We start from the raw sequence: 26,650 nt of genomic DNA, 5'->3' as shown, positions 1-26,650 counted from the left end.
CCCTGTACCAGCTTTTGCTTCCTATATTCAGAGAGCAGGGACAGAAAGATGTCATGATGCCAAAGGAAAAATCACTTACATAAGTCTAAGACCAATAGCTGCTTTCAAATAAGACAAACCTACAAAAGATGGGGCTGAATTTACACTGATATACCATGTAAAACAGAAAAAGAAGGCAAAGTTAGGATTCCTCGGAAATTGGTACAATCTATGACTGTTAAATAGATTGGGATTAGAAACACCTGATTTGAGAGCATATTAGTCATAAAGGTATACCATGCTCATCACCATTTTGTCATAAGTGGAGCTACCAAATGTTTTATATTAAAAGCCTATCTTATATCATGCACCCAAATAAATTCCTGATGTTTCCTGATTTAAATTTAGAAAGAAACAAGCCATTAACAATAAATATAGACAAAACTAACTAACTTAAAATCAATAACTGGGGATTTTTCTTAGATTATTAACTTTTCACAAAAGAATGTCTATTTTATTATACATTTATATAACATTTATATAGCTTTGTTTGCAACTTCAACCTCCACCTAAAAATGTTAGCAATTGAGGTCTTTTTTAAAGAGAATGAAGTCTTTTCTCTCAAGTTCCTATCAAAAGCTCAGCTGAGAAATAAATTTAGGAAATTTTTCTGAAAGATGTGCAATCTTTACACTCTTTGCACTATTCTTGAATAAAGCCTGATAATTAGAAAGCCAAATGTTATCAGGTATGATATTTTAGCTTTACAAAAAATATCTTTGGCATGTTGCATTTTTATATTATGTTCTTGGCTATCATCAAAAATATTATAAGATGAATCATATAAAATATTTCATCTTTTTTGCTAAAAAATTTTGAATGATTGATTTGGTTGTGCATTGTAGTATTACTCAATAAATGGAAGAATTAAAGAATTTCTTTTAGACTTTGGTGCTTGAAAAGTTTTGCCTTTCCCAAAAACCTGCAGTTTTCCTCCTTTCTGAAAATGTAACCATGGAATACACACATATACATGTGTGTGTGTGTATTTTTTAATGATAAAAGTTTTGATTTATTGCGAATACATCATGAGTGTAAACTTGCCTGCACCTAATAGCACAGATTCAAAATATGAAGGCAAAAATTATCCAGAAATGTAAGTTCCTTATAAGGAGGAAATGAAGAACACCTGTTCATTAAAAAAACACAATAATGATAATGAAAAGCAAAGCAGCCAACTAGGGGAAGAAAATTTGCAGTACATCTAACTGACAAAGGATAATTAACTGGTGCATATCAAAAAATTTCACACAAAACTCTTAAAAATCCTTAAGAAAAAGACAAATCACCAATAGAAAACTGAACAAAAATCGGGGACAGGCATTTCACAGAAGAGAAATCAAGAATGTCCAAAACACATGAAAAGATGCTCCATTTAACAGTTTGACAAAAATTAAAAAGGGAACAGACTATATTTTAATCTTTTTCACCCCTTTGGCTTCAAAACTGGGAAGCAACAATTTTAACTATTTGTATTTTTAGTCTACTTGTCTACTTAGTTGAGTTCTCCTTCCCAGTTTTCATTACTACTCATATCATCTTTTGTCTTGATTATTTTGTTTTTTTCCTTGCAGCAATTATCCTGATCTCTTTCAAAACAAGAAATGCAGAATAGCGATGCAGATTTCTCATAAAGTGAAAAGTTTCAAAATCCCAAAGGATAATATTTTATTTACTGTTTGATGGAAAATAACCTCCAACTTGAATCAGATCTGCAAAGATAAAGGTTATTATTCTCTAGACTTACCTCTTTTTGAACCTCCAGGAATCTCTTAAATTTTTTTGTAATTGCTTGACTCTTGTAAATGTATATTTCACATCTATTTTAGCCTTTCCTTTGCTCTAATTCCCAGCTCCTATTTTCTTTTCCTTTCTTTTCTTTTTTTTTTTTTTTTTTGAACTTTCCTAGGTATTATAAATTTTGTTAAACTTAGTTCTGTATTTATGCTATTTGGGGGTTTGTTGATTTCATTCCTTCTATAGCTCCTCAGGGTATACTTCACCTTTTTCCCCTTAGAAACCATAGACTCTTATAGGTCTAAAGCCTGTGTCATAAAAAATATGTGCCAGATATTTAGTGATATTTCTTTATTAGCCAAACAGATAAATGTCTTCAGCTTGTGGTTTCAGTGTTCCACTTCAATTAGGCTACAGTCATTGCTTAAGAATCCTGACTTGAGTTGCTGTAAAGTTATACTAATTAAGTAGTTTTACTTTTCCTCTTCTCTTTGTTTGAAGAACACTTTTCATAGAGCTTTTCTTTCTTCCTTCCCATCACTGAGGTGTGAATTCAAATATAATTCTCTTTGACAGGTCTTCTGCCCTCCTCATATCAGTTCTCTGAATGATCAGCTCCCCAGTAACCCTCTACCGTGTCTTATTTAATCTTCTTGATAGTAATTTTAAATAATATTTCTTATATATTTATTTGCTTGCATATTTGCTTCCTGTTTCTGCCATTTGAATATAAGCCATTTGAATATAAGCCCTATGAGAACAGGGATTCTATTGTACTTCTCTAATCCCTAGTACCTAAAATAGTGCCTGGCACATAATTGGAGTTTAAAGAACTAACTTATATCCTCATTTTTGATATAATAAGAATTTGAATTTTTTATAATGTATGAATTCAGTGCAACAGCTGTGTTCCCTTAAATGAGAAAAGCTCACTGGTGTCATTGATTTAAAACTCATAGACATAAGCTCAATTCTTTCTAAGAATTGTCACTTAATGGGAGATTATTATCCAAAGAGTTTCCTCACCCCTTCCATATTTATCTATACAAATTTAGGTGAGCAGCACATATTCTTAGGAAAGAAAAAATATTGCATTCTTTCCTTATCAAGATACACTAAAAACACTGAGACAAGCAAAATTATATTATCATGCCAATAAATATAATACAGATTAACTTTCCACATTATTTTTAAAAAATTAAATAGACAAATTCCAAAAGCTGAATCACAACTCTTTTTTTGGTTAACCTAGATCATTGTGGATTAGATAATAGTGGCAGATGTGATTTTAGTTCCACCTAAATTTGATCATTGTTTAAAATGCCTATTCTGTGATTAGCTTAATGCCTAGGGAGAAGGACAAGAAAATGCTGGCTAGAACTGATGACAGGGATAAAGGACCAAAATAACACAGAAAGGCTCAAGGGGAAAAAAATCTGTCCACCATTCAGTAATATGGCCTTAAAATGTGTACAGCCTGCTTATCACATGGTCTCTTCAGTAATGGAAAGAATCAAGTCTTCAGTACAAAAAATATATGAAAGTATTAGAAACCATTATCATTATATACAAATTATATACTATTGTAGGAATAAAACAATTTCATCATTTCCTGAGCCACTAATACACCTATAAATAGCAGCTTTAAGGGAAGCTTAGTGTTCCCAACAAAAGTTGTATGTGGTAATGGAATTTAGGATTTTTCCTTCCAGATAATCAGTTTTTCCACAACTTGCCCTGTGTTTGATGAGTGACAATGCTAATTATGACAAATTTCTCCCTTTGGTAGTGTATGGGTTGCATGTTTGTAAATGCCTAGGCTTGCCAAAAATGTTTTCTTACTAATCTACTTATTTTCCTTTTGAAAGTCATCAAGGCAATAGATCAGGTTTTTGAAGGGTACTATGGAAGCAAGAAGAGGTAGAATTCTGTCCGAAGTTGGCTAAAGGGAAATCACCTGAAATTGCAAGGCAGTGGTTATTAACTAAATTTCTAAGAATTTCTGTTTTGTTAGCATTTCTAACTCAGACCTTCAAGTCTGTAGCAGCAAAAATAGGAGATGAAAAGCAATTACTTTCTGGCACTCAGGACTAATTAATGTAGTTTTTTTTTAAGGATTTTTAGTACTTTAATGAAGATTTCTTTCTCCTGTTGAGGCTCTTGATCTGCTGATCTGGGTGACTGGGAGATATGGGCTGGAGGAAAAGCACACAGCAGCCTGGTCAGTGCTTGCTCTCTTATCAAATTGCAGTAACAAGGGAGCTGCTGTAGTTGTGGTTCCCAAGGTTTGGCCTGCCTGGTCCCATTCCTGGTACCTGGTACCCACTCCTCTGCAGTGTCTTTGGTGCATGGAATCCAGCACAGAGAGACAAATTTACTGAGATTTCCTTTGTGGCCTAATAGAAGATCTTTATAAATGTACTCTAAGGATTTGAAAAGAGAGTCTAGTTTCTGATTTCATTATAAAGGTTTTGATTACATTATCTACCTATCTATCATCTAGCTATACATATGGGTATGTATGTATATATAAAATTTATTTATTAATTATATCTAGCTAGTCATTATGCTATTTTTATCTTATATTTTACTTTTATTGTACACTTGCTCTGCCTTGTACAAAGAGTCTTCTACTACTAATCTGTTTCTCTTTCTGCTATTTCTACCTTCTTATATTTCCATGGTGGGAAGGAGAAGGACAGTAATAATTTTAGGAAAGTTCTGGCCAGGAAAGGTCTCACTGAGAAGATGTCCTTTGAGTAAAGGCCTGAAGGAAGGGAGGGAGGGAGCCGCATGGGACCTGGAGTGAGAACATCCTAGGCAGAGAATGCTCAAAAGGCAAAAATCCTGAGGCGATTAGGGATTTGAAACAGAATGAGTGAGGGAAGGAGAGGCAGAAGATGGAGTCAGAGTTGGGAACTGGGGCGGGATGGTGGAGAGGGGTAGTGGCATCCAGCAGAGCCTTATTTTTAGAATGAGTTGTAAATAGGTAAACGTAGCAAAAGTCCACAAGTTTCTGAGAGCCTGATAACCTGCCCTGTAACTCCGCTCTGCACTGCAGTGTTTATCCAAGTTGAATGCGTATAATGGTCATTCAACAAACACTTGTTTGAGAATTAATTGAATGAATGTGCTTGAACTAAAGGGCATAGAGACCACGTGAGTCCCATCTTCTGTTACCATAACTATAGTTACCATCTATGGACTATAATCTGTTTCCAATTACTCTTCTCCCAAACATTCTTACATGCACTCCGTATAAGCTTCCTGGGGCTGCCATAACAAAGTACCATAAACTGGGTGGCCCACCTCTGGAAATTTGTTATCTCACAGTTCTAGAGGCTAGCAGGCCAAAATCAAGGTGTAGCAGAACTGGTTCTTTCTGAGGGCGGTGAGGGAGCATTTGTTCCATGCTTCCTCCTAGCTTCTGGTATCCCCACGTGTTCCTTGACTTGTAGATGGCATTCTCCCCTTGACTTCACATCATCTTCCCTCTATGCATGTCTATCTCTGTGTCCAAATTTCCCCTTTTCATAAGAACATAGTCATATTGTATAAGGGTCCAGCCTAGTGACCTCATCTTAATTTGATCATCTGCAAAGACTCTATTTCCAAACAAAATCATATTCATAGACCCTGAGGGTTAGAATATCAACATCTTTTAGGAGGACACATTTCAACCCATTCCAATCAAGATATTGTCTGCATCTCTGCATTAAAATTGTTATGGACAAGGTTACTGATGGTCCTATGTAGCTAATTCTAGTGGATGGTTCTCAGTTCTCTTCTAAATTGACCTGTTAGCAGCACTTGATGAAGTTGATCCCATTCTATTCTGTGAAACACTTTCTTCACTTTGCCTCCATGATGGCATACTCTCCTGGTTTTCCTACTATATCTTTGCTCACTCATTTTAGAACTTTTGCTAGTTTCTCCTCTTTCTCCTGATGTTTTAATGTAGGAAGAATCTAAAGTTCAATTCTTGGTCCTTGTTTTTCTCTGCACACACTGCCTTAGTGAAATCATCCACGCCTCTGGCTTTAAATACCATCAATAAACAAACAGGGTGGACATTTTTAATCTAACTCAGCCTTCCCTTTCATATACCCACTTGTATTTGTAAATGCCTACTTACCATCTTTGCAGTCATGTCTAATAATAATTTTAAACTCAACATATCAAAAATTTAATTTCTGCACTTCCCCTGAGCCATTGCCCATCTCACTGCTTTTCTCATCTCAGCTAATGACAACTCTATTCTTCTATTTTTTTAGTTAAAAAAAAGGAGACTCTTTGATACCTTCTTTCTCCCACACTCCAAATCCAATCTCACACCATATCTTGTTGTCTCTGCCTTCAAAACATTACCAGAATCTGACCACTCTCTCCATCCCCACTTCTAGAGCCCTGTACCAAGTTAACAAGTTACCATTATCTCTTTCTGGGATTACTGTTATCATCCTCTCACTGGCCACATGGATGAAATCCTTGTATCCTATAGTCTATTCTGAACACAACAGTCATAATGAATTTTTTAAAGTGACATGCTAAGTTAGATCATATCATTTCACAGTTCAATACCCCGTGATTGACCTTCATTTCATTCAAATAAAGTGCCAAAGTACATAAAGTGCCTCCAAGGCCCAGTGTGATCTTCACCTTCCTTTCTCAACAATTTTATTTTCTAAGTCTCTCGTCTGGCTTATTCTTTGTTGCCACTGTTCTCCTTGATACAATTAATATGTGCTGAGAATACTCCCCCTTTGGGACACTTATATTGGCTTTTTATTCTGCCTAGAATGTTTTTTCCCCCACATATATATAAGAAATCACTTCCTCACTGATTTAAGTCATTACTCAAATATTACTTTCTCAATAAATCTAATTCCTATCTTCCTATTTAAAATTGCACTTTTGCTTTTTACTCTGCTTTACTTTTTTGTTGTTGTTGTTGTTTGTCCATTGTATTTCTTAACTAGAACTATTTATGTTATTTCCTCATTTGTGTTTTTTTTTTAATCACATCTCCTCTCCCATGTAAGCTCCATGAAAAGGAGTATCTTTTCTGTTTTACTGATATATCCCAACTGATTAGAACAATCCAGCAACAGTCACATAGAAGTGGCTTAATAGACTGAGTTAAAAACCTATTAATTGATCTACATAAAGAAGTGGCTGCATAAAGGTAATAACACATTCTTAGGTCAAGAGAATTCAAATTAAAAAAACAAACAAAAATTAAGAATATGTTTATATGTCATAATAGTATTTTTGACACCCAGGTCAATTGGATAGATCAATCAGTTAATGACAATTCTCTAACTTAAAGATGTGTTAAAAATATAGACAAGATAGACAAGCATTTTTCAATGAGTGGTCATATTTTTTTTTCTTTTCACTTTAATTATCCATTAAATAACAATTGAATTCCTACTATGCACATAAACAAAAGATTATTTTTTTTGTCTGAAGCCTAAGTGTATATAGTAGAAAAAAAAGGAAGATTTCTGACACTAATTTTCTTTCTCTAAAAGAAATAATCTATCAGCAACCTATGTTTATCGAAAAAAAAAGTCTAGCATTTTATTTTACTTGTTACTCCTGATCATCTCAGCATATGGACAAAATAGGAAAAATAACCCTTTATCTCAGGGCATCAGTAATATTTCAGAAAAGATTAAGTGCCAAAAATGTCAGGAATAAAAGCTAAGGCAAATGAAGCAATAAGACTCAGACTTTAGCAAAAATATGTTAGGAGAAGGGAAAATTGGGACAATAAGGTTTTCAAATTATGAAGTCCCAGAAAAAGTAAAGCACTCCAAGGCAAGAGAATAAACTACTGCAGGCCAGATCATTCTCTTAACTCTAGGGAAATGCAGTGTAAGTAGGTCCGATGAGTAGGTATTCCCCTGAAGTTACAAGGGATAAGAATCTGGCCCTATGTTTTTAATTCATACAAAATATATTTTTAATAAGGGAAAGAGCTTTAAGAGCTGCTTTGCCTGAGATAGCTGGAAATGTGTACTGTATTAAGATAGATTAGAGAAAGTGCTCTATTCCAGAGCTCTGGCACAGAGCCACGGGGAGGAGTCTAGGCTGAGGTTAACCTTTAGAGATTCTTCTGAGGTTTGCTTGATTTTTCCTCAGTTCCTAGAAAGCCAAGTTATATAATATGAGGGCCGGGGTTACTGAAAAATTCCTTGAAAAATGCTTTGAGGGCAGAAAGCATAATTTTACACACAGCAGCCCTGGCTGTCATAATAAAAACAAAACCTGACCTATGAGTACACAATCATTTCATCAACAGATTTGCTGAATTATCAAAGAAGTTGCTGGTTCTTCTCTCCCTGCATTCCTAAACCATGAATTACACGATTAAATTCTTATTTCAGTGGAAACATCACTAACATCTTCTTTGTCAATTTAATCAATAACATCTACATTTATTAATTTCATACTGTAAAATATATTGCTCTATTCCAATGATCAGGAAGTATGCTTTTTATTAAAATGACACTGAAAATTAAACCAATAAATGTTATCTAAATCAAATTTTAGCTTCAGCCATTAACTATTTTGTATATTATGTTATTTCAGGAATTTAAGTAAAGGTATTTATATACAAACAAATATGATTAAATATATTATACAAGTAACTGACTTTAGCTAAAATTTTAAAACGTTTACAAGAATATGTATTTTTCTTCATTAATCAACCAACCTAATAAGCAACAGCAAAATAATTGATTTAAAATTGTTTTCCAACTTGTTTTGGCATTTTTGAAAGATATGATTAAAATTATTTCTTGGATATGTGCTTAATATATAGTTACGTATTAAAAATGATCCATTTTTAGTAAATTCAATGTAAGAAGCCATATTCAAAATCCATTGCTAAATTTAACTATTTGTGGAATTATCATTCATTGATTCTATGATGCTTTTCTTTTTTTAAATTTTTTTGGGGTACGCGGACCTCTCACTGTTGTGGCCTCTCCCATTGCGCAGCACAGGCTCCAGATGCGCAGGCACAGTGGCCATGGCTCACGGGCCTAGCCGCTTCGCGGCATGTGGGATCTTCCCAGACCGGGACACGAAACCGTGTCCCCTGCATCGGCAGGCAGACTCCCAACCACTGCACCAGCAGGGAAGCCCTTCTGAGATATTTTAAATCAATGTTTTAACCAATTTTTCTACAATGCAATATTTCTATTACACGAAGCTTAATTAAAACTGAGCTTTAATATAATTGACCAATTGCTCATCTATACAACCTAAATAACCATAAAATTACACAAATGTTGCTCAAGTTTATAAAATGACTGTTGGGATATCAAGTTTGATATAATTTGGAATCAGATCAAAATTTGCAAAATAAAAAAAAATTGCTTCCAATTTTTGAATAGGATTTTGGAATCCTATTAGGATAGGAATCCTTCCAATACCTAATGATTAGGTATTCAAAATCCAATGTATACAGGGCAGAGTTGTTAACTACATGAGTCATATCACTTGTTTATTAAGGTTTATATTCTGAAACACTAAATCTTACATTAAAATTAAGTATTAAAGTTCAAATAACTTTAGATTAAAAAAAAAAAACTTCTCCACTTAATAGAGGAGCTACTAATTTCTGAGTATTTTGTACCTAGTTATCTTACCTGAAGAGTGTAAATAAAAATGTGCCTACCTCTTAGTGTTTGGGGAAATAATGTTTGGAAAGTGCTTAGCACATTGTCTGGCATAGCAATCACTATGGCAGAGAACAAGTTATGTGAGCACCATCTCTTGATTTTTCTCTTCCTGAACCACAGGAAAAGCATATTTCTCAAGCTCTTTTGCACTTAGGTGAAAGGAACTAAATTTATCCAAGGAAAAGAAGTGTTACTTCCAGGCTGAGGAATTAAAGAGCTAATGTTCTTGCTCCACTGTCAGCCTCTCTTCTGCTGTGGTGACCATAAAGGCTCTTTGGTGAGACAGCAGAGTCACAGAAAGGAAGAAGTCAGGATCACCAAGTCACTGCTTGAAGGGAGCTGACTTGAAGAGGGGCCAGACCATCACAATTGTGTGAGAAACAAAATAACACTGTTACTTGTTGAGTTACTGAGAATCTGACTAATGCACTCAATAAATGATACACAGAAATGGTAAGCAATCACAATGTTAGTAAAACTGTTTGTGTGTGCATGTGCGTGTGTGTGTGTGTAATTAAATTATGTTAATATTTAATAGAAAAATTCTGTTTTGTGGTCCAATGTAAGTAATAAGGGTAGAGTTTGTTAAGAATTTATACACTGCCCTTTCTCAGGTGGAGTAAATAGATTCAGCTACTGAGATAATGATTTAAGGTACATTTTCCTCACAAAACTGTCCAAATGGGAGTTACCACTGATTTTTCTTAATTGACTTTACTTCTAAAATGAAAAAAATTTTGAATAAAATTCATGGTATGTACTTTGAAAATAGTTGAATTTATGAAAATAAATCACTGACAGCCAAGCCTATATAAACAAAATATTATTGCCTTTGTGAGAAAAAAATGTTAATCAAAGTAGTCAAATGACTTTATTTATTTATTCATTTATTTAAAAACTCTTCTAGCTCTGATGTATATATATATTTAATTTATTTACTTTATTTTATTTTATTTTTGGCTGCATTGGGTCTTCATTGCTGCATGCGGGCTTTTCTCTGGTTGCGGCGAGCAGGGGCTACTCTTCCTTGCGGTGTGCAGGCTTCTCATTGTGGTGGCTTCTCCTGTTGGAAGCACGTGTTCTAGGTGTGCAGGCTTTAGTAGTTGTGGCACACGGGCTCAGTAGTTGTGGCTCGTGGGCTCTAGAGCACAGGCTCAGTGGTTGTGGCACACGGGCTTAGTTGCTCCACAGCATGTGGGACCTTCTCGGATCAGGGCTCGAACCCATGTCTCCTGCACTGGCAGGTGGATTCTTAACCACTGTGCCACCAGGGAAGCCCAAAGTAGTCAAATGACTTTAAACCTATATACATGGCCAATATCCATGACAATGTTGGTGGTTAAATTTTCATACAGATAAGCACAGCAGTCCTCTATACTGAAGGCTTTGTATAAATAAGTCATTAAATAATTAAAAAATATTTTCTTAAATTACAAAGGTATTGTACTGCTTGTACCCCTCCCCCAATCTACTGTCATTCACAATCTTTGAGAGACCCAGATTCATGGTCCCTCAAGCCCTCTGGGAGTCCATGATTGGTGGCACTATCCTTTATGGAACCAGTACACTTACTCCTATTGCTATTCAATCTGTTCTGTCAAGTCAGTTGGTGAATGCAATTTTGGACACGTGAAACTTATTATATGTACCTATATCTGCCTTTTCATCTCCTTTATGTTTTGAAAAGTCATAAAAAGTCTTTCCACTTTATTACATGAGCTTCTTCAACCAAGTTAAGGATAAAATTTGTATACACGTAAATTGCTTACCTACTGTTAATGACTATAATACTAGATTTTACATATTGGGTGAACTATTTGAAAAATCTCAGACCAGTAACCTATTTCTAAAGATAATTTCAGTTTTAGAAGATCTACTGGCTTCCTTTACTAGAATTAAATTCATCTTTTAATGGAGTAAATTAAGATTTTCCTTTAAAAGTAAGAGGTAATTATCTGTTCCTTGGTTTAATGCAACACTTTTAGCAGGATTGTGCTGAGTGCTCTGGATTATTAAAGAGTGAGATAGCAAATCAAGAAACAGATTTTTTTATTACATTTTCAAAACACATGAGTGGTGATGGAAATGTCTCTTTTCCAAATTGAATTACTCTTTTGTTTAGTACCAAATAATTAAAATTTACATAAGAAGACACACATAAAGCAACTATTATGAAATCAAGTAAATGAGAAAGAGTGAAGAGTAATTCATTGACTACTATTATGGCATGCAAAGTAGAAGGCTGAATGGAACATATTTAAGAAAAAATAAAAACTGAAGCCTGAATTCTTCAAGTGTATATCTCGAGCTTTAATCCCTCCCCTGAAAGCAAGCCTCTTAGAATGAACTGCCCACTCTCAACAAGTGGTATCAGCATTCACTCAGACCAAAAATTTGAGAAATCTTCTCCTACTGTTTTTTTTTTATTGTTTTTTTTTTTTTTTTTTTTTGCTTTTTGCTCCTCATCCAATGCATCCATAAATTCTGTTAGGCCTACTGTCAAATTATATTCTAAGTCTGACCACCTCTTACCATTGGTAACATTGCTATCAGTGATAGGCAGAACAACGGACTACCAAAGATGTCCATGTCCTAACCCTGGAATCTGTGAATACATTAGGTTATGTGGCAAAGAATAATTAAAGTTGTGGATAGAATTAAGATTGCTAATCAGTAGATCTTGATAGGGGAAGTTTATTCTGGATTATCTAGGTGGGCTCACTGTAATCACAAGGGTCCTTATACATGAAAGAGGGAGGGAGGGGAGGGAGTGCCAAGAAAGATGGCAATATGAGAAAGACATTGCTGGCTTTGAAGATGGAGGCAAGGGCCATGAGCCAAGAAATGTGGGTGGCCTATAGAAACTGGAAAAGGCATGGAACAGATTTTTCTTTAGAACCTGCAGGAAGAATGTACTCTATTAACACCTTGATTTTAGCCCAGTGATGCCTATTTCAGAATCTGGAACTCAAAAACTGTGTGATAATAAATTTCTACTGCTTCAAGCTGCTCAATTTGCAGTATTATTTTTTATAGCAGCAATAAGATACTAATATATCATCTGACTTAAACAATTATCTTCACTCTTGCAGCAGCCTACTAACCAGTCTCCATGATCCTATTTTCATCTCTCTAAGACTCTGCTCTCTACAAACAAAATTGGTGATTTTTTTAAAATGGAAATTCTCTTCTTTACTCACTTACACAAACCCTTCAATGACTTTATATAACAGTCAGAAAATAAACTCGAGAATCTCATCCTGACCTACAAGACCTTACACTACCTGGTTCTAATCAGCCTCTCTGACTCATTGCCTATGTCTCTTCATTCCATTCATTCTGATCTTCTGCCATAATCTAAAGCATTCCAAACTCACTTCTGAATCATAATTTTTGCTTTGTGGAACCCTCTGCATGAAACCCTCAGGCCCCAAAACTCTGCACAGCTGGATCCTTCTTATTTTCTTGTTTCTGTTTCTGATCAAATATCACCTTCTCAGTAAAACCTCTGGCTACCCAATCTAAGTTAATCCTCTTCTCTTCAGTCATCTTGTTTCATTTTTTCATAGGCCTTATCTCATAATCACCTAGTTCATTTTGTGCTTTTATATTAACTTGTTTATTCCCACTCTGCACACACCAAAATAATGTAAACACCATGAGAGGAAAAATATCTGTACTTCATTATTATAACAATGGTACTTAGAATGGAATCTGACACATTATGAAAGCTGCATATATATCTGTTGAATGAATGAATAAAAATAGTGAAGTCAATTAAGACTTTTAAATATTAAGCTCACACACAATTAAACATTAATACTTGTTTCTTCTCAGTTGATTAACTTCATTAATTCTCCTACTCTGAAGATGCATATTGTCACTTTCCACATCAGGGTAGAAAGCTGAAAGCATTTCCTCTAAGATCAGAAACCAGACAAGGACCCACTATTGCCACTTTTATCCAACACACTATTGGAAGTCCTAACCACAGATTTCAGACAAGAAAAGTAAATAAAAGCCATCTAAATTGGAAAGGAAAAAGTAAAACTGTCACTGTTTCCAGAGGACATAATATGACATATAGAAATTATTAAAGATGCCACCAAAAACTATTAGAATTAAAACATGGATTCAGTAAAATTGCAGGATACAAAATTAATATACAGAATTATGCTACATTTCTACACTAACAACAAACTATAACAAAGAAAAAAACAATCCCATTTACAATGGCATCAAAAAGAATAAAATGTCTAGAAATAACTCTTAACTAAGAAGATAAAATACCTATACTTGGGAAACTATGAGAAACTGTTGAAAGAGTCTGAAGGCAATACAAACAAATGGAAAGATATATTGTGCTCATGGATTGGAAGAATTGATATTGTTAAAAGGACCATACTACCCAAGGCAATCTATAGATTCAGTGCAATCCCTACCAAAATACCAATGATGTTTCTCACAGAAGTAGAAAAATAATTCTAAAATTTGTATGGAAATTCAAAAGACCCTGAATAGCCAAAACAATCTTGAGCAAGAATAACAAAACTAGAGGTTTCATGCTCCCTGATTTCAAACTATACTGCAAAATCACAGTCATCAAAATAGTATGGTATTGGCACAAAAATAGACACATAGATTCATGAAACAGAATAGAGAGCTCAGAAATGAACACATACTTATATGGTCAATTAGTCTATGACAAAGGGGGCAAAAATAAACAATGAGTAAAAGACACCCTCTTCAATAAATGGTGGTGAGAAAACTGAACAGCTACATGCAATAGAATGAAACTGGACTACTTTCTCACATGATACAAAAATCAAAATCAAAAACAAAAAACAAAAAAAAACCTTCAAAATGGATTAAAGACTTAAATGGTAGACCTGAAACTCCCAGAAGGAAACATAGGCAGTAATCTCTTTGACACTGGTCTTAGCAGTATTTTTTTTGGATATGTCTCCTAAAGCAAGGACAACAAAAGCAAAAATAAACAAATGGGACTACATCAAACTAAAAAGCTTTTGCACAACAAAATAAATTATCAACAAAATGAAAAGGCTGTCTACTGAATGGGAGAGGATATTTGTGAATGGTATATCTGGTAAGGGGTTAATCTAAAAAATATAGAAAGAACTTATAAAACAATATAAAAAAATAAACAACCCAGTTAAAAAATAAGCAGAGAACCTAAATAGATATTTTTCCAAAGAACACATATAGATGGCCAACAAATGCCTAAAAACATGCTCAACATCACTAATCATCAGGGAAAATACTAATCAAAACCCCAATGAGATATCATCTTACACCTATCAAAATGGCTATTACCAAAAAGACAACAAATAACAAGTATTGGAGAGGATGTGAAGAAAATGGAACCCTTGGTCACGGTTGGTGGGAGTGTAAATTGGTGTAGTCACTATGGAAAATAGTATGGAATTTCCTCAAAAAATTAAAAATAGAACTATCATACCACTTCAATTCCACCTCTGAGTATTTTTCCAAGGAAAACAAAAACACTAATATTATAAAATATATGCACTCCTATGTTCATTTTGGCATTATTCACAATTTTCAAGATACGGAAGCAACCTAAGTGCCCATTGCTGGATGAATGGATAAAGAAACTGTGGTATGTATATACAATATATAATGTAATATTAGTCATAAAAAAGAATGAAATCTTGCCATTTGTGACAACATGGATAGATCGAGAGGGTGTTATGCTAAGTGAAATAAGTCATACAAAAAATACACATACCATATGGTTTCACTTATATATGGAATCTATAAAACAAAACAAATGAACAAACATAACAAAACAGAAACAAAGACATAGATACAGAGAACAAGGAGGTGGTTGCCGGTGGTGGGGGTGGGGGCAGGGATAGGTACAAACCTTCAGTTACAAAATAACTGTCACAGGGAAGAAATATACTGCCTGGGGAATGCAGTAAATAAGAATAGAATATCAGTGTATGGTGACAAATGATAACTAGACTTATCATTGTGATCATTTTGTAATATTTAGAAATATCAAATCACTATGTTGTGCACCAGGGACTAACATAATGTTTTAGGTCAATTATACTTCAAAAAACAGACAGACACAGAAACTTATAGAAAAAAAATGATCAGATTTGTGGCTATAGAACATGGGTGTGTGGGATGGGGAAACAGACGAAGGCAGTCAAAAGGTATAAACTTCCAGTTATAAGATAAGTGAGCACTTGGGATGTAATGTAAACCATGATTAATATAATTAGCACTTCTGTATATTATGTAAAAAAAGGGTTGAGAGTAAATCCTGAACTCTCATCACAAGAAAAAAATATTTTTTTCCTTTTATTTTGTATCTATATGAGTTGATGAATGTTCACTAAATTTAAATGGCAATCATTTCATGATGTATGTAAGTGAAATCATTAGGCTGTACACCTTAAACTAATTCAGTGTTGTGTGTCAATCATCTCATCATTTAAACTGGAGGAAAATAAATCTGTACCTATAAAATAAGATAAAAGAATAAAAGGACAAAAATGTAAAAATGAGAAATGATGGAAATGCAAACTATGAATATAAAAACCTTCAGACCTATGAAATGCTTCTCTAGGAATTAGGGAAATGAAATTCAAAGACTCAATGCAAAATTTCACTTAAATTGATAAAATTATAAAAGATGAATCATATCTATTGCTGTTGAAGATGTGGTACACTAGTCCAAGTTTGAAATGCTACAATTTGTAAAATAAAACAATTAAAATTTGATTCAAAAGCCACTTTTGACATTATATCCCCCCCAAAAAAAGTGCAGTGTGTGTGTGTGTGTGTGTGTGTATGTGTGATAGTTTGTTGTGGGAAAATAACTGAGAAAAACAATCCCTGGAAACCTATAAATATGAGAATGATGGAGTAAATCCTAGCCCTTACTTAGAGCACATACATAGTAGGAAGTACTTTGCAGCTGTTTAAAAAATATTTAGACCTCTTTGCATTGGTTTGGAAGAAAATTCGTTATAATGTTCAGAAAAAAGATACATAGGTTGCCACATAATAAATATGAATAAATAGTTAGAAAAACAGATAGATTTCTAGATAAACATGATCTCATTTTTCTTCAAAATACAGAAAAAACGTGTCTTTTTATTGTTTTTAAACATCTTTAGTGGTATGAAGAAAAGTATGTAAAGATTTCACACATCATTTTTCTGGGGTACAGACTGAAGGAGAAAGGAAATATTTTAAAAATGAGATATATCTCTAGAGGTATAGATATATATCTCTGTGGTTTTGGCTTGAATGAAAGGAATTCTAGTGTTTCCTTCCTTTTTTTCCCTCCTTTTAAATAAGGAACGTTAATCATCACTCTTCCACCATTTTGCATGGTGTGTGTGTGTGTGTGTGTGTGTGTGTGTGAAGTGTGTGGGCAAATAACTTATCTTTTGTGTTTATAGGTCAGTGGATCAAAAGGAGCCACACCAAAACATGGCACAAAATTCATTACCCAGAGAACTTGGCTCTGAGCTGGAGGGACAGGACAGGAAGGTAGGTTATTTCTCTTGAGCAATTTCAGAGTATTTTCTATGTGTGAAAAGAAAGAAGCAAAGGGATATTTGATGTCTAGAAGTGTGAAAAGTAGCAGACAATATTAACAAATATCCATTTTCCAGATTGTTCTTCATTAGGTTTCACTGAGGAAATCTATAAGAAAAAAATTAAGATATAGTTTTTGTAAAAATGTTGGTAAGAAATTTGAGTGAATTTTTCATCTTTTTATGGGGCCCCACAAAAGACTTTTTCTTGTGCTACCAAATTTCTACATCAGATATGAACTAACAAGCCTTTATTCTACACAATCTACGATACTTGATAATAATGTAGTCAAATTTTGAATGAGGTTTATACTTGTGCAGAGTTTTCTCTTTTCAGGTCTTAAAATCTGTTTCATTTTAATATTTAATCTTGTTTTTACTTAACACTGCTTTTAAATTTTATTTGTTACCAATGGTATTACATGATTAGAACAAGTGGACCCAAGTTCTTTTTGTAATAATGGGAAGTATTCAAAAATAGACATACATAAAAGCCAATATTTTTGTGATCTGTGATTACATAAATGCATAAAATGTTGGGACATTGTCCAAAGGATACAATGCCATTTATTAAAAGAAACATTAGGAAAGCATTGGTCTTAGAGAAAAAAATAAAATTCTCTGTATGAAATTATTAGAATTGAACAGTAAAATCTTTGTTTACTTTTACAATCACTTACTTTTCTTTTTGAAAGGAGAATGGACATTTAAAAATCCTCAAGGAGGAAAAAGATGTTTAGCATATTTTACATCTTGTTACTATATGTAACAAGTCTTAATCCCATGAAAATCTTGAAGAATTGATGTTTATTTTCTAATAATGTCAATCACTGAATTATATACAATGGATCTGATATTCAAAAGACAAAAAACTAAATAGTATATATTGAAAAAATGTAGTATGATTTTTGATAATATTATATTTTAAAAGTGATTTTGCTGTATTTCTTAGTTCCACTGAGATACTGTGTATATATGTAAGTAATTACTGTAGGAGTAAAAGACTGAAGAGCATTTAAGATAGTTTACAACCTTTAAAATATCTATTCTCTTGTAAATTTAAATTTCATTAGATATATAGATTTATTAAATTTAAGTTCTAAAATCATACAATTGTTCATTGATATATTTGTATGTAGCATTTCAAAGCATGTTTTCACACCTTTTATGTAACAGGTAGTTTGCTTATTGAGTGGCAAATGGCATTGGGTCTGGCATAAGGTGTCATTTTGAAAATTTATGTTTCCAAACAATTGGCAAGAATCTTATTAAGCTGAATTGACGGTTCAGAACCTACCTTATTAGTAATATATCACGATGGTGCCTTTGCACCAAAGATCTATTACATGAGTACCACAGCAGTGTGACAGTTCTAATGATGGATGGGAAAATTCATCATGAACGTTGTTTTGTTGTATTCCTCAGAGTTGTTCACTTGCTGAAGAAGAATGAGACTTAGAAAACAAAGTGGCTTCAGCTCCATAGGAAGAATCTGTTAGTCATTAAGAAGTCTATAGTACATTTATTTATCTGAAGAGGAAGCTAAAGCAGAAGTTATGAAAACTGTTCAATGAAGCAGTGTCACTTCCCCAAAGGACTGTACAACTGACTTGAGGATTGAAGTATTTCTATGACTTGAGGATTGAAGTATATCTATTAAGTATAAGAAATTTTGGTCAATGTGCAACATCTTTAACACATACTTACTTATGCGGAACACTCTAAATGGTAGTATTTGAAGAAAAAAGATACAAAAAACCTGAAAAGCATTCAGTCTAATTAAAGTTGTGTTTATTTAAATTATAAAAATTAACCATGTGTGAAAAATCCTGTTTTAAGAGCTGATCCAGATACTACCCGTTCTAATTTTCTGGAATCAAAATTAGTACTAATACTTAGATGAGACCAGGAAGACAATAATTCTGATTCATGTGTAGCTTTATGGGAAAATGTTTAGTACACTCACTTTGTGCCAGGGACATGAATGGCCTCATGTGAGTAACCTATTAGCTTCTAAGAAAATCTAATGTCCTGTAAAATCCCTAGTGAAAAAACAAGCACATCCTATGTTTATGTAGGTTTCCTAATTTGCATAGGACAGTACAAATTTCGATTATATTTTTATATCAAATTTCTATGATTGAAGTTTGGCTTGGGAAGTGCATGAAGATGGTGGTGAGGGAAGATGCCAAGTTAGCATCTCCCCACAACTAGGGTGACTGCTGGCCGCTGGATGGGGACCCTGATGCCCAAGGAGATGGGAGGAACCACCAAGTGAACCTGTAGAACATGGGGGGACTGAGGAGGGAGGAGAAGTGGAGTCCAGACAAGATCAGCATCCCTAAGGCCGGGAGATCAGGAGAGGCAGGCAGGAGGGACCCTCTGGGAAGAGCGGGAGAGGAGCAGAGGGTAATTGCCCACCTCTTGGGTCTGGGGAGCCTGCTGAGATGCCAGGCCTATCCTCTGCCCTCCAAAGCAACCCACCAAGCCGTGTGGGTCCTTGGGAGCATAGGAGGAAGGCTAGGGGGAGCAGGTGAGGCAGGCAGGAGGGGCCATCTGGGAGGAGCAGGAGAGGAGCAGGGGGCATTTGCCCCATCCACTCAGGCCTGGTGAGCCTGCTGAGCTCTCAGGCTAGTCCCACCACTAAGGAGGAGGGCCAAGGGGAGAATAGGAGAGGCAGGTAGGAGGGGCCCTCCAGGAGTAGCAGGACAGAAAAAGAGGGTGCTTACCCTACCCACTTAAGCCCAGGAAGCCTGCTGAGCTCCCAAGGGAGGTTCCCCCAACTTCTGAGACCAGAGTGGGGCATGTCTGGGTCCCTTCTGTTCCTTGAGCATAAGCCCCACTCCCCCCACAGTCCCCAGAGCTTTTTCCAGCCCTGTGGGTCCCGAGCATTGGCCCCACCCACTGCCAAAACCTCACCTTGCTTAGGGCCCACCTTCCACAGCCAAGGCTTTCCCCCCAATTGTTTTCTTTCTCTCTCTTTTTTTTTCTTTTCCCTTCTCCTCTTTTTTACTATTGTGGTACTGATATACCTTCTCAGTTGTTAATTCATCTATATTTTTATTTTTATATTCTTTCTAACATATCTGTTAGTTTCCAAGTCTAATTTTATTTTTTAATTTGTTGTTGTTCTCTGTTTTTTGTGGGTGTATTTTTTGCCACCCCATGTGGCTTGTGGGATCTTGGTTCATAAGATGGGGGTCAGGCCAAAGCTCCTGTGGTGGGAGCTCTGAGGTCAAACCACTGGACGAAGACAGAACCTCAGACCCCAGGGAATATTCATTGGACTGAGGTCTCACAGAAGTCCTCATCTCAGCACCAAGAGCCAGCTATACCCAACAGCCTACAAACTACAGTGTTGGAAGCCTTCGGCCAAACAACAAGCAAGACAGGAACACAATCTCACTCATTAAAAAAAAAAAAAGATGGCAAAAAAATGTGTCACAGATGAAGGAGCAAGGTAAAAACTTACAAGGCCAAATATGTGAAGAGGAAATAGGCAATCTACCTGAAAAACAATTCAGAGTAATGATAGTAAAGATGATCCAGAATCTCAAAAATAGAATGGAGGCACGGATTGAGAAAATACAAGAAATGATTAACAAAAACCTAGAAGAACTAAAGAAGAAATAAACAGAGATGAACAGAACAATAACTGAAATGAAAAATACACTAGAAGGAATCAAAACAGAATAACTGAGGCAGAAGAATGAATAAGTGAGCTGGAATGTAAAATGGTGGAAATAACTGCTGAGGAGCAGAATGAAGAAAAAAGAATAAAAGAACTGAAGACCATCTCAGAGACTGCTGGGACAACACTAAATGCAACAACATTCAAACTATAGAGGTCCCAGAAGAAGAGGAGAAAAAGAAAGGGTCGGAGAAAATATTTGAAGAGATTATAGTCAAAAACTTCCCTAACATGGGAAAGGAAATAGTCACCCAAGTCCAAGAAACACAGAGAGTCCCATACAGGATAAAGCCTAGAAAAACACAAGACACATATTAATCAAACCAACAAAAATTAAATTCAAAGAAAGAATATTAAGAGCAGCAAGAGAAAAACAACAAATAACATACAAAGGAATATCCATAAGGTTATCAGCTGATTTTTCAGCAGAAGCTCTACAGGCCAGAAGGGAGTGGCAGGATATACTTAAAGTGATGAAAGAGAAAAACCTACAACCAAGATTACTCTACCCAGCAAGGATCTCAGATTTGACAGAGAAATCAAAAGCTTTTCAAACAAGCAAAAGCTAAGAGAATTCAACACCACCATACCAGCTTTACAACAAATGCTAAAGAAACTTTTCTAGGCAGGAAACACAAGAGTAGAAAAAGACCCACAAAAACAAACACAAAACAATTTTAAAAATGGTAATAGGAACATACATATCAATAATAACCTTGAATGTAAATGGATTAAATACCCCAACCAAAACACACAGACTGGCTGAATGGATACAAAAACAAGGGCCATATATATGCTGTCTACAAGAGAACTACATCAGAACTAGGGACACATACAAGCTGAAAGTAAAGGGATGGAAAAAGATATTCCATGCACATGCAAATAAAAAAAAAGCTGGAGTAGCAATATTCATATAAGATAAAATACTTTACAATAAAGATTGTTACAAGAGAAAAGGAGGGACATTACATAATGATCAAAGGATCAATCCAAGAAGATATAACAATTATAAACGTTTATGCACCCAACATAGGAGCACCTCAATACATAAGGCAAATGTTAATAGTCATAAAAGGGGAAATCAACAGTAACACAGTAATAGTAGGGGACTTTAACACCCCACTTTCACCAATGGACAGATCATGCAAAGAGAAAATAAATAAGAAAACACAAGCTTTAAATGACACAGTGGACCAGATAGATTTAGTGGATATTTATAGACCATTCCACCCAAAAGTGGCAGAATAGAAAGCCCAGAGATAAACCCATGCACATATGGTAACCTTATCTTTGATAAAGGAGGCAAGAATATATGATGGAGAAGGGACAGCCTCTTCAATAAGTGGAGCTGAGAAAACTGGACAGCTACATGTAAAAGAATGAAATTAGAACACTCCCTAAGACCATAAACAAAAATAAACTCAACAGGGATTAAACACCTAAATGTAAGGACAGACACTATAAAATTCTTAGAGGAAAACATAGGCAGAACACTGTATGACATCAATCACAGCAAGATCCTTTTTGGCCCATGTCCTAGAGAAATAGAAATAAAAATAATAATAAATGGGACCTAATAAAACTTAAAATCTTTTGCACAGCAAAGGAAACCATAACCAAGATGAAAAGACAACCAGCAGAATGGGAGAAAATATTTGCAAATGAAACAACTGACAAAGGATTAATCTCCAAAATATACAAGAAGGATTGTACCTCAATATCAAAAGAAAAAAAATCCAAAAATTGGAAGAAGATCTAAATAGACATTTCTCCAAAGAAGGTATACAGATTGCCAACAAACACATAAAAGGATGTTCAGCATCAATAAGCATTAAATGTAAATCAAAACTACAATGAGGTATCACCTCACACCAGTTAGAATGGTCGGCGTCAAAAAAATCTACAAACAATAAATGCTGGAGAGGGTGTGGAGAAAAGGAAACCCTCTTGCACTGTTGGTGGGAATGTAAATTGATACAGCCACTATGGAGAACAGTATGAAGGTTCCTTAAAAATCTAAAAATAGAACTACCATACTACCCAGCAATCCCACTACTGGGCATATACCCTGAGAAAACCATAATTCAAAAAGAGTCATGTAGTACAATGCTCATTGCAGCTCTATTTACAATAGCCAGGACATGGAAGCAACCTAAGTGTCCATTGACAGATGACTGGATAAAGAAGGTGTGGCACATATATACAATGGAATATTATTCAGCCATAAAAAGAAATGAAATTGAGTTATTGTAGTGAGGTGGATGGACCTAGAGTCTGTCATACAGAGTGAAGTAAATCAGAAAGAGTAAAACAAATACCGTATGCTAACACATATACATGGAATCTAAAAAAAAAAAAAAAAAAAAAAAAAAAATGTTCTGAAGAACTTAGGGGCAGAAAAGGAATAAAGACACAGACATAAAGAATGGACTTAAGGAGAGGGGAGGGGGAAGGGTAAGTTGGGAAGAAGTGAGACAGTGGCATGGACATATACACACTACCAGATGTAAAATAGATAGCTAGTGGGAAGCAGCCGCATACACAGGGAGATCAGTTCAGTGCTTTGTGTCTACCTGGTGGGGTGGGTTAGGGAGGGTGGGAGGGAGATGCAGAGGGAGGAGATATGGAGATATATGTATATGTATAGCTGATTCACTCTGTTATAAAGCAGAAACTAACACACCATTGTAAAGCAATTATACTCTAATAAAGATTTAATTTAAAAAAATGTAAAAGAAAAGAATAAATTCTGAAAAAATGAAAGTGGCAGAATACACTTTCTTCTCAAGTGCACATGGAACATTCTCCAGGAGAGATCACACCTCATATCTTGGGTCACAAATCAAGCCTCAGAAAATTTAAGAAAATTGAAATCATATCAAGCATCTATCCTGACCACAACGCTTTGAGATTGGAAATCAATTACAGGAAAAAAAATTGTAAAAAACAGAAATACATGGAAGCTAAACAGTGTGCTACTAAATAATGAAGAGATCACTAAAGAAATCAAAGAAGAACTAAAAAACATACACAGAAACAAAGGGCAATGAAAACATGATGACCTAAAACCTATTGGATGCAGCAAAAGTGGTTCTATGAGGCAGGTATATAGCAATTCAATCTCACCTGAAGAAACAAAAAAAAAATCTCAAATAAACAATCTAACCCTACACTTAAAACAACTAGAGAAAGAAGAACAAAGGAAACCCAAAGTCAGCAGAAGGAAAGAAATCACAAAGATCAGAACAGAAATAAATGAAATAGAAACAAAGAAAACAATAGTAAAGATCAATAAAGCCAAAAGCTGGTTCTTTGAGAAGATAAACAAAATTGATAAACCCTTAGCCAGACTCATCAAGAAAAAAAGGGAGAGAATACAAATCAAAAAAAATAGAAATGAAAAAGGAGAAATCACAACTGACACTGCAGAAATAGAAATGATTATAAGATATTACAAACAACTATATGCCAATAAAATGGACAACCACGAAGAAATGGACAAATTTTTGGAAAGGTACAATTTTCCAAGACTGAACCAGGAAGTATTAGAAAATATAAACAGGTCTATCACAAGTAATGAAATTGAAACTGTAAAAATCTTCCAGTAAACAAAAGTCCAGGACCAGATGGCTTCACAGGCGAATTCTTTGAAACATTTAGAGAACAGCTGACAGTAGCTGACAGTGATGCTTCTCAAACTCTTCCAAAAAACTGCAGTGGGAAAATACTCCCAAATTCATTCTATGAAGTCATCATCACCCTGATACCAAACCAGAAAAATATATCACAAAAAAAGAAAATTATAGACCAATATCACTGAAGAACATAGATACAAAAATCCCCAACAAAACAGTAGAAAACAGAATCCAACAGCACATTAAAAGGGTCATACTCCATGATCAAGTGGGATTTATCTCAGGGATGCAAGGATTCTTCAATATATGCAAATCAATCAATGTGATAAACCACATTAACAAATTAAGGAATAAAAACCATATGATCATCTCAATAGCTGGAGGAAAAGCTTCTGAAAAAATTGAACACCCATTTAGGATAAAAACTCTCCAGAAAATGGGCATAGAGGGAACCTACCTTAATATAACAAAGGCCATATATGACAAACCCACAGCAAGCATCATACTCAATGGTGAAAGACTGAGAGCATTTCCACTAAGATTGGGAATGAAACAAGGATATCCACTCTTGCCACTCTTATTCAACATAGTTTTGGAAGTCCTAGCCATGGCAATCAGAGAAGAAAACAAAATAAAAGGATTCTAAATTGGAAAAGAAGAAGTAAAACTGTCTCTGTTTGCAGATGACATGATACTATATATAGAGAATCCTAAAAATGCCACCAGAAAACTACTAGAAATAATCAATGAATTTGGTAAGGTGGCAGGATACAAAATTAATGCACAGAAATCTCTGGCATTCTTATACACCAACAATGAAAAATCAGAAACAGAAATTAAAGAAACACTCCCATTTACCATTGCAACAAAAAGAATAAAATACCTAGGAATAAACCTGCATAAGGAGGCAAAAGACTTGTACTCAGAAAACTATAAAACACTGATGAAAGAAATCAAAGATGACATAAACAGATGGAGAAATATACCGTGTTCTTGGATTGGAAGGATCAACATTGCGAAAATGACTATACTACCCAAAGCAATCTACAGATTCAGTGCAATCCCTATCAATCTACCAATGGCATTCTTCACAGAATTAGAACAAGAAATTTCACAATTTGTATGGAAACACAAAAGACCCTGAATAGCCAAAGCAATCTTGAGAAAGAAAAATGGAGCTGGAGGAATCAGGCTCCCCAAGTTCAAACTATACTACAAAGCTACAGTAATCAAGACAGTATTGTACTGACACAAAAACTGAAATATAGATAAATGGAACAGGATAGAAAGACCAGAGACAAACCAACGCACCTAAGGGCACCTAATTTATGACAAAGGAGGCAAGAACATATAATGAAGAAAAGACAGCATCTTCAATAAGTGGTGCTGGGAAAACTGGACAGTTACAAGTAAAGGAATGAAATTAGAACACTCCCTAAGACCATATACAAAATAAACTCAAAATGGATTAAAACCTAAATGTAAGGCCAGACATTATAACACTCTTAGAGGAAGACATAGGCAGAACACTCTATGACATAAATCACAGCAAGATCCTTTTTGACCCACGTCCTAAAATGATAGAAATAAAAACAAAAATAAACAAATGGGACCAAACGGAACTTAAAACCTTTTGCACAGCAAAGGAAACCATAAACAAGATGAAAAGACAAACCTCAGAATGGGAGAAAGTATTTGCAAATGAAGCAATGGACAAAGAATTAATACCCAAAATATACAAGCAGCTCATGCAGCCCAATATCAAAAAAGCAAACAACCCAGTTAAAAAGTGGGTGGAAGACCTAAATAGACATTTCACCAAGGAAGGCATACAGATGGCCAAGAGGCACATGAAAAGATGCTCAACATGACTAATTATTAGAGAAATGCAAATCAAAACTACCATGAGGTATCACCTCACGCAGTTCAGAATGGCCATTATCAAAACATCTAGAAACAATAAATGCTGGAAAGGGTGTGGTGAAAAGGGAACCCTCCTGCACTGTTGGTGGGAATATAAATTGATACAGCCACTCTGGAGAACAGTATGGAGGTTCCTTAAAAAACTAAAAATAGAACTATCACATGACACAGCAATCCCACTCCTGGGCATATACCCTGAGAAAACCATAATTCAAAAAGTCATGTAGCACAATGTTCATTGCAGCACTATTTCCAACAGCCAGGATGTGGAACCAACCTAAATGTCCATCAACAGATGAATGGATAAAGAAGATGTGGTACATATACACAATG

The sequence above is a fragment of the Hyperoodon ampullatus genome, assembly GCF_949752795.1.
Source record: "Hyperoodon ampullatus genome assembly, chromosome: 1".
Taxonomy (NCBI): Eukaryota; Metazoa; Chordata; class Mammalia; order Artiodactyla; family Ziphiidae; genus Hyperoodon; species Hyperoodon ampullatus.
The sequence above is the reverse complement of the archived record's forward strand: the minus strand, read 5'-3'. Positions refer to the sequence as shown.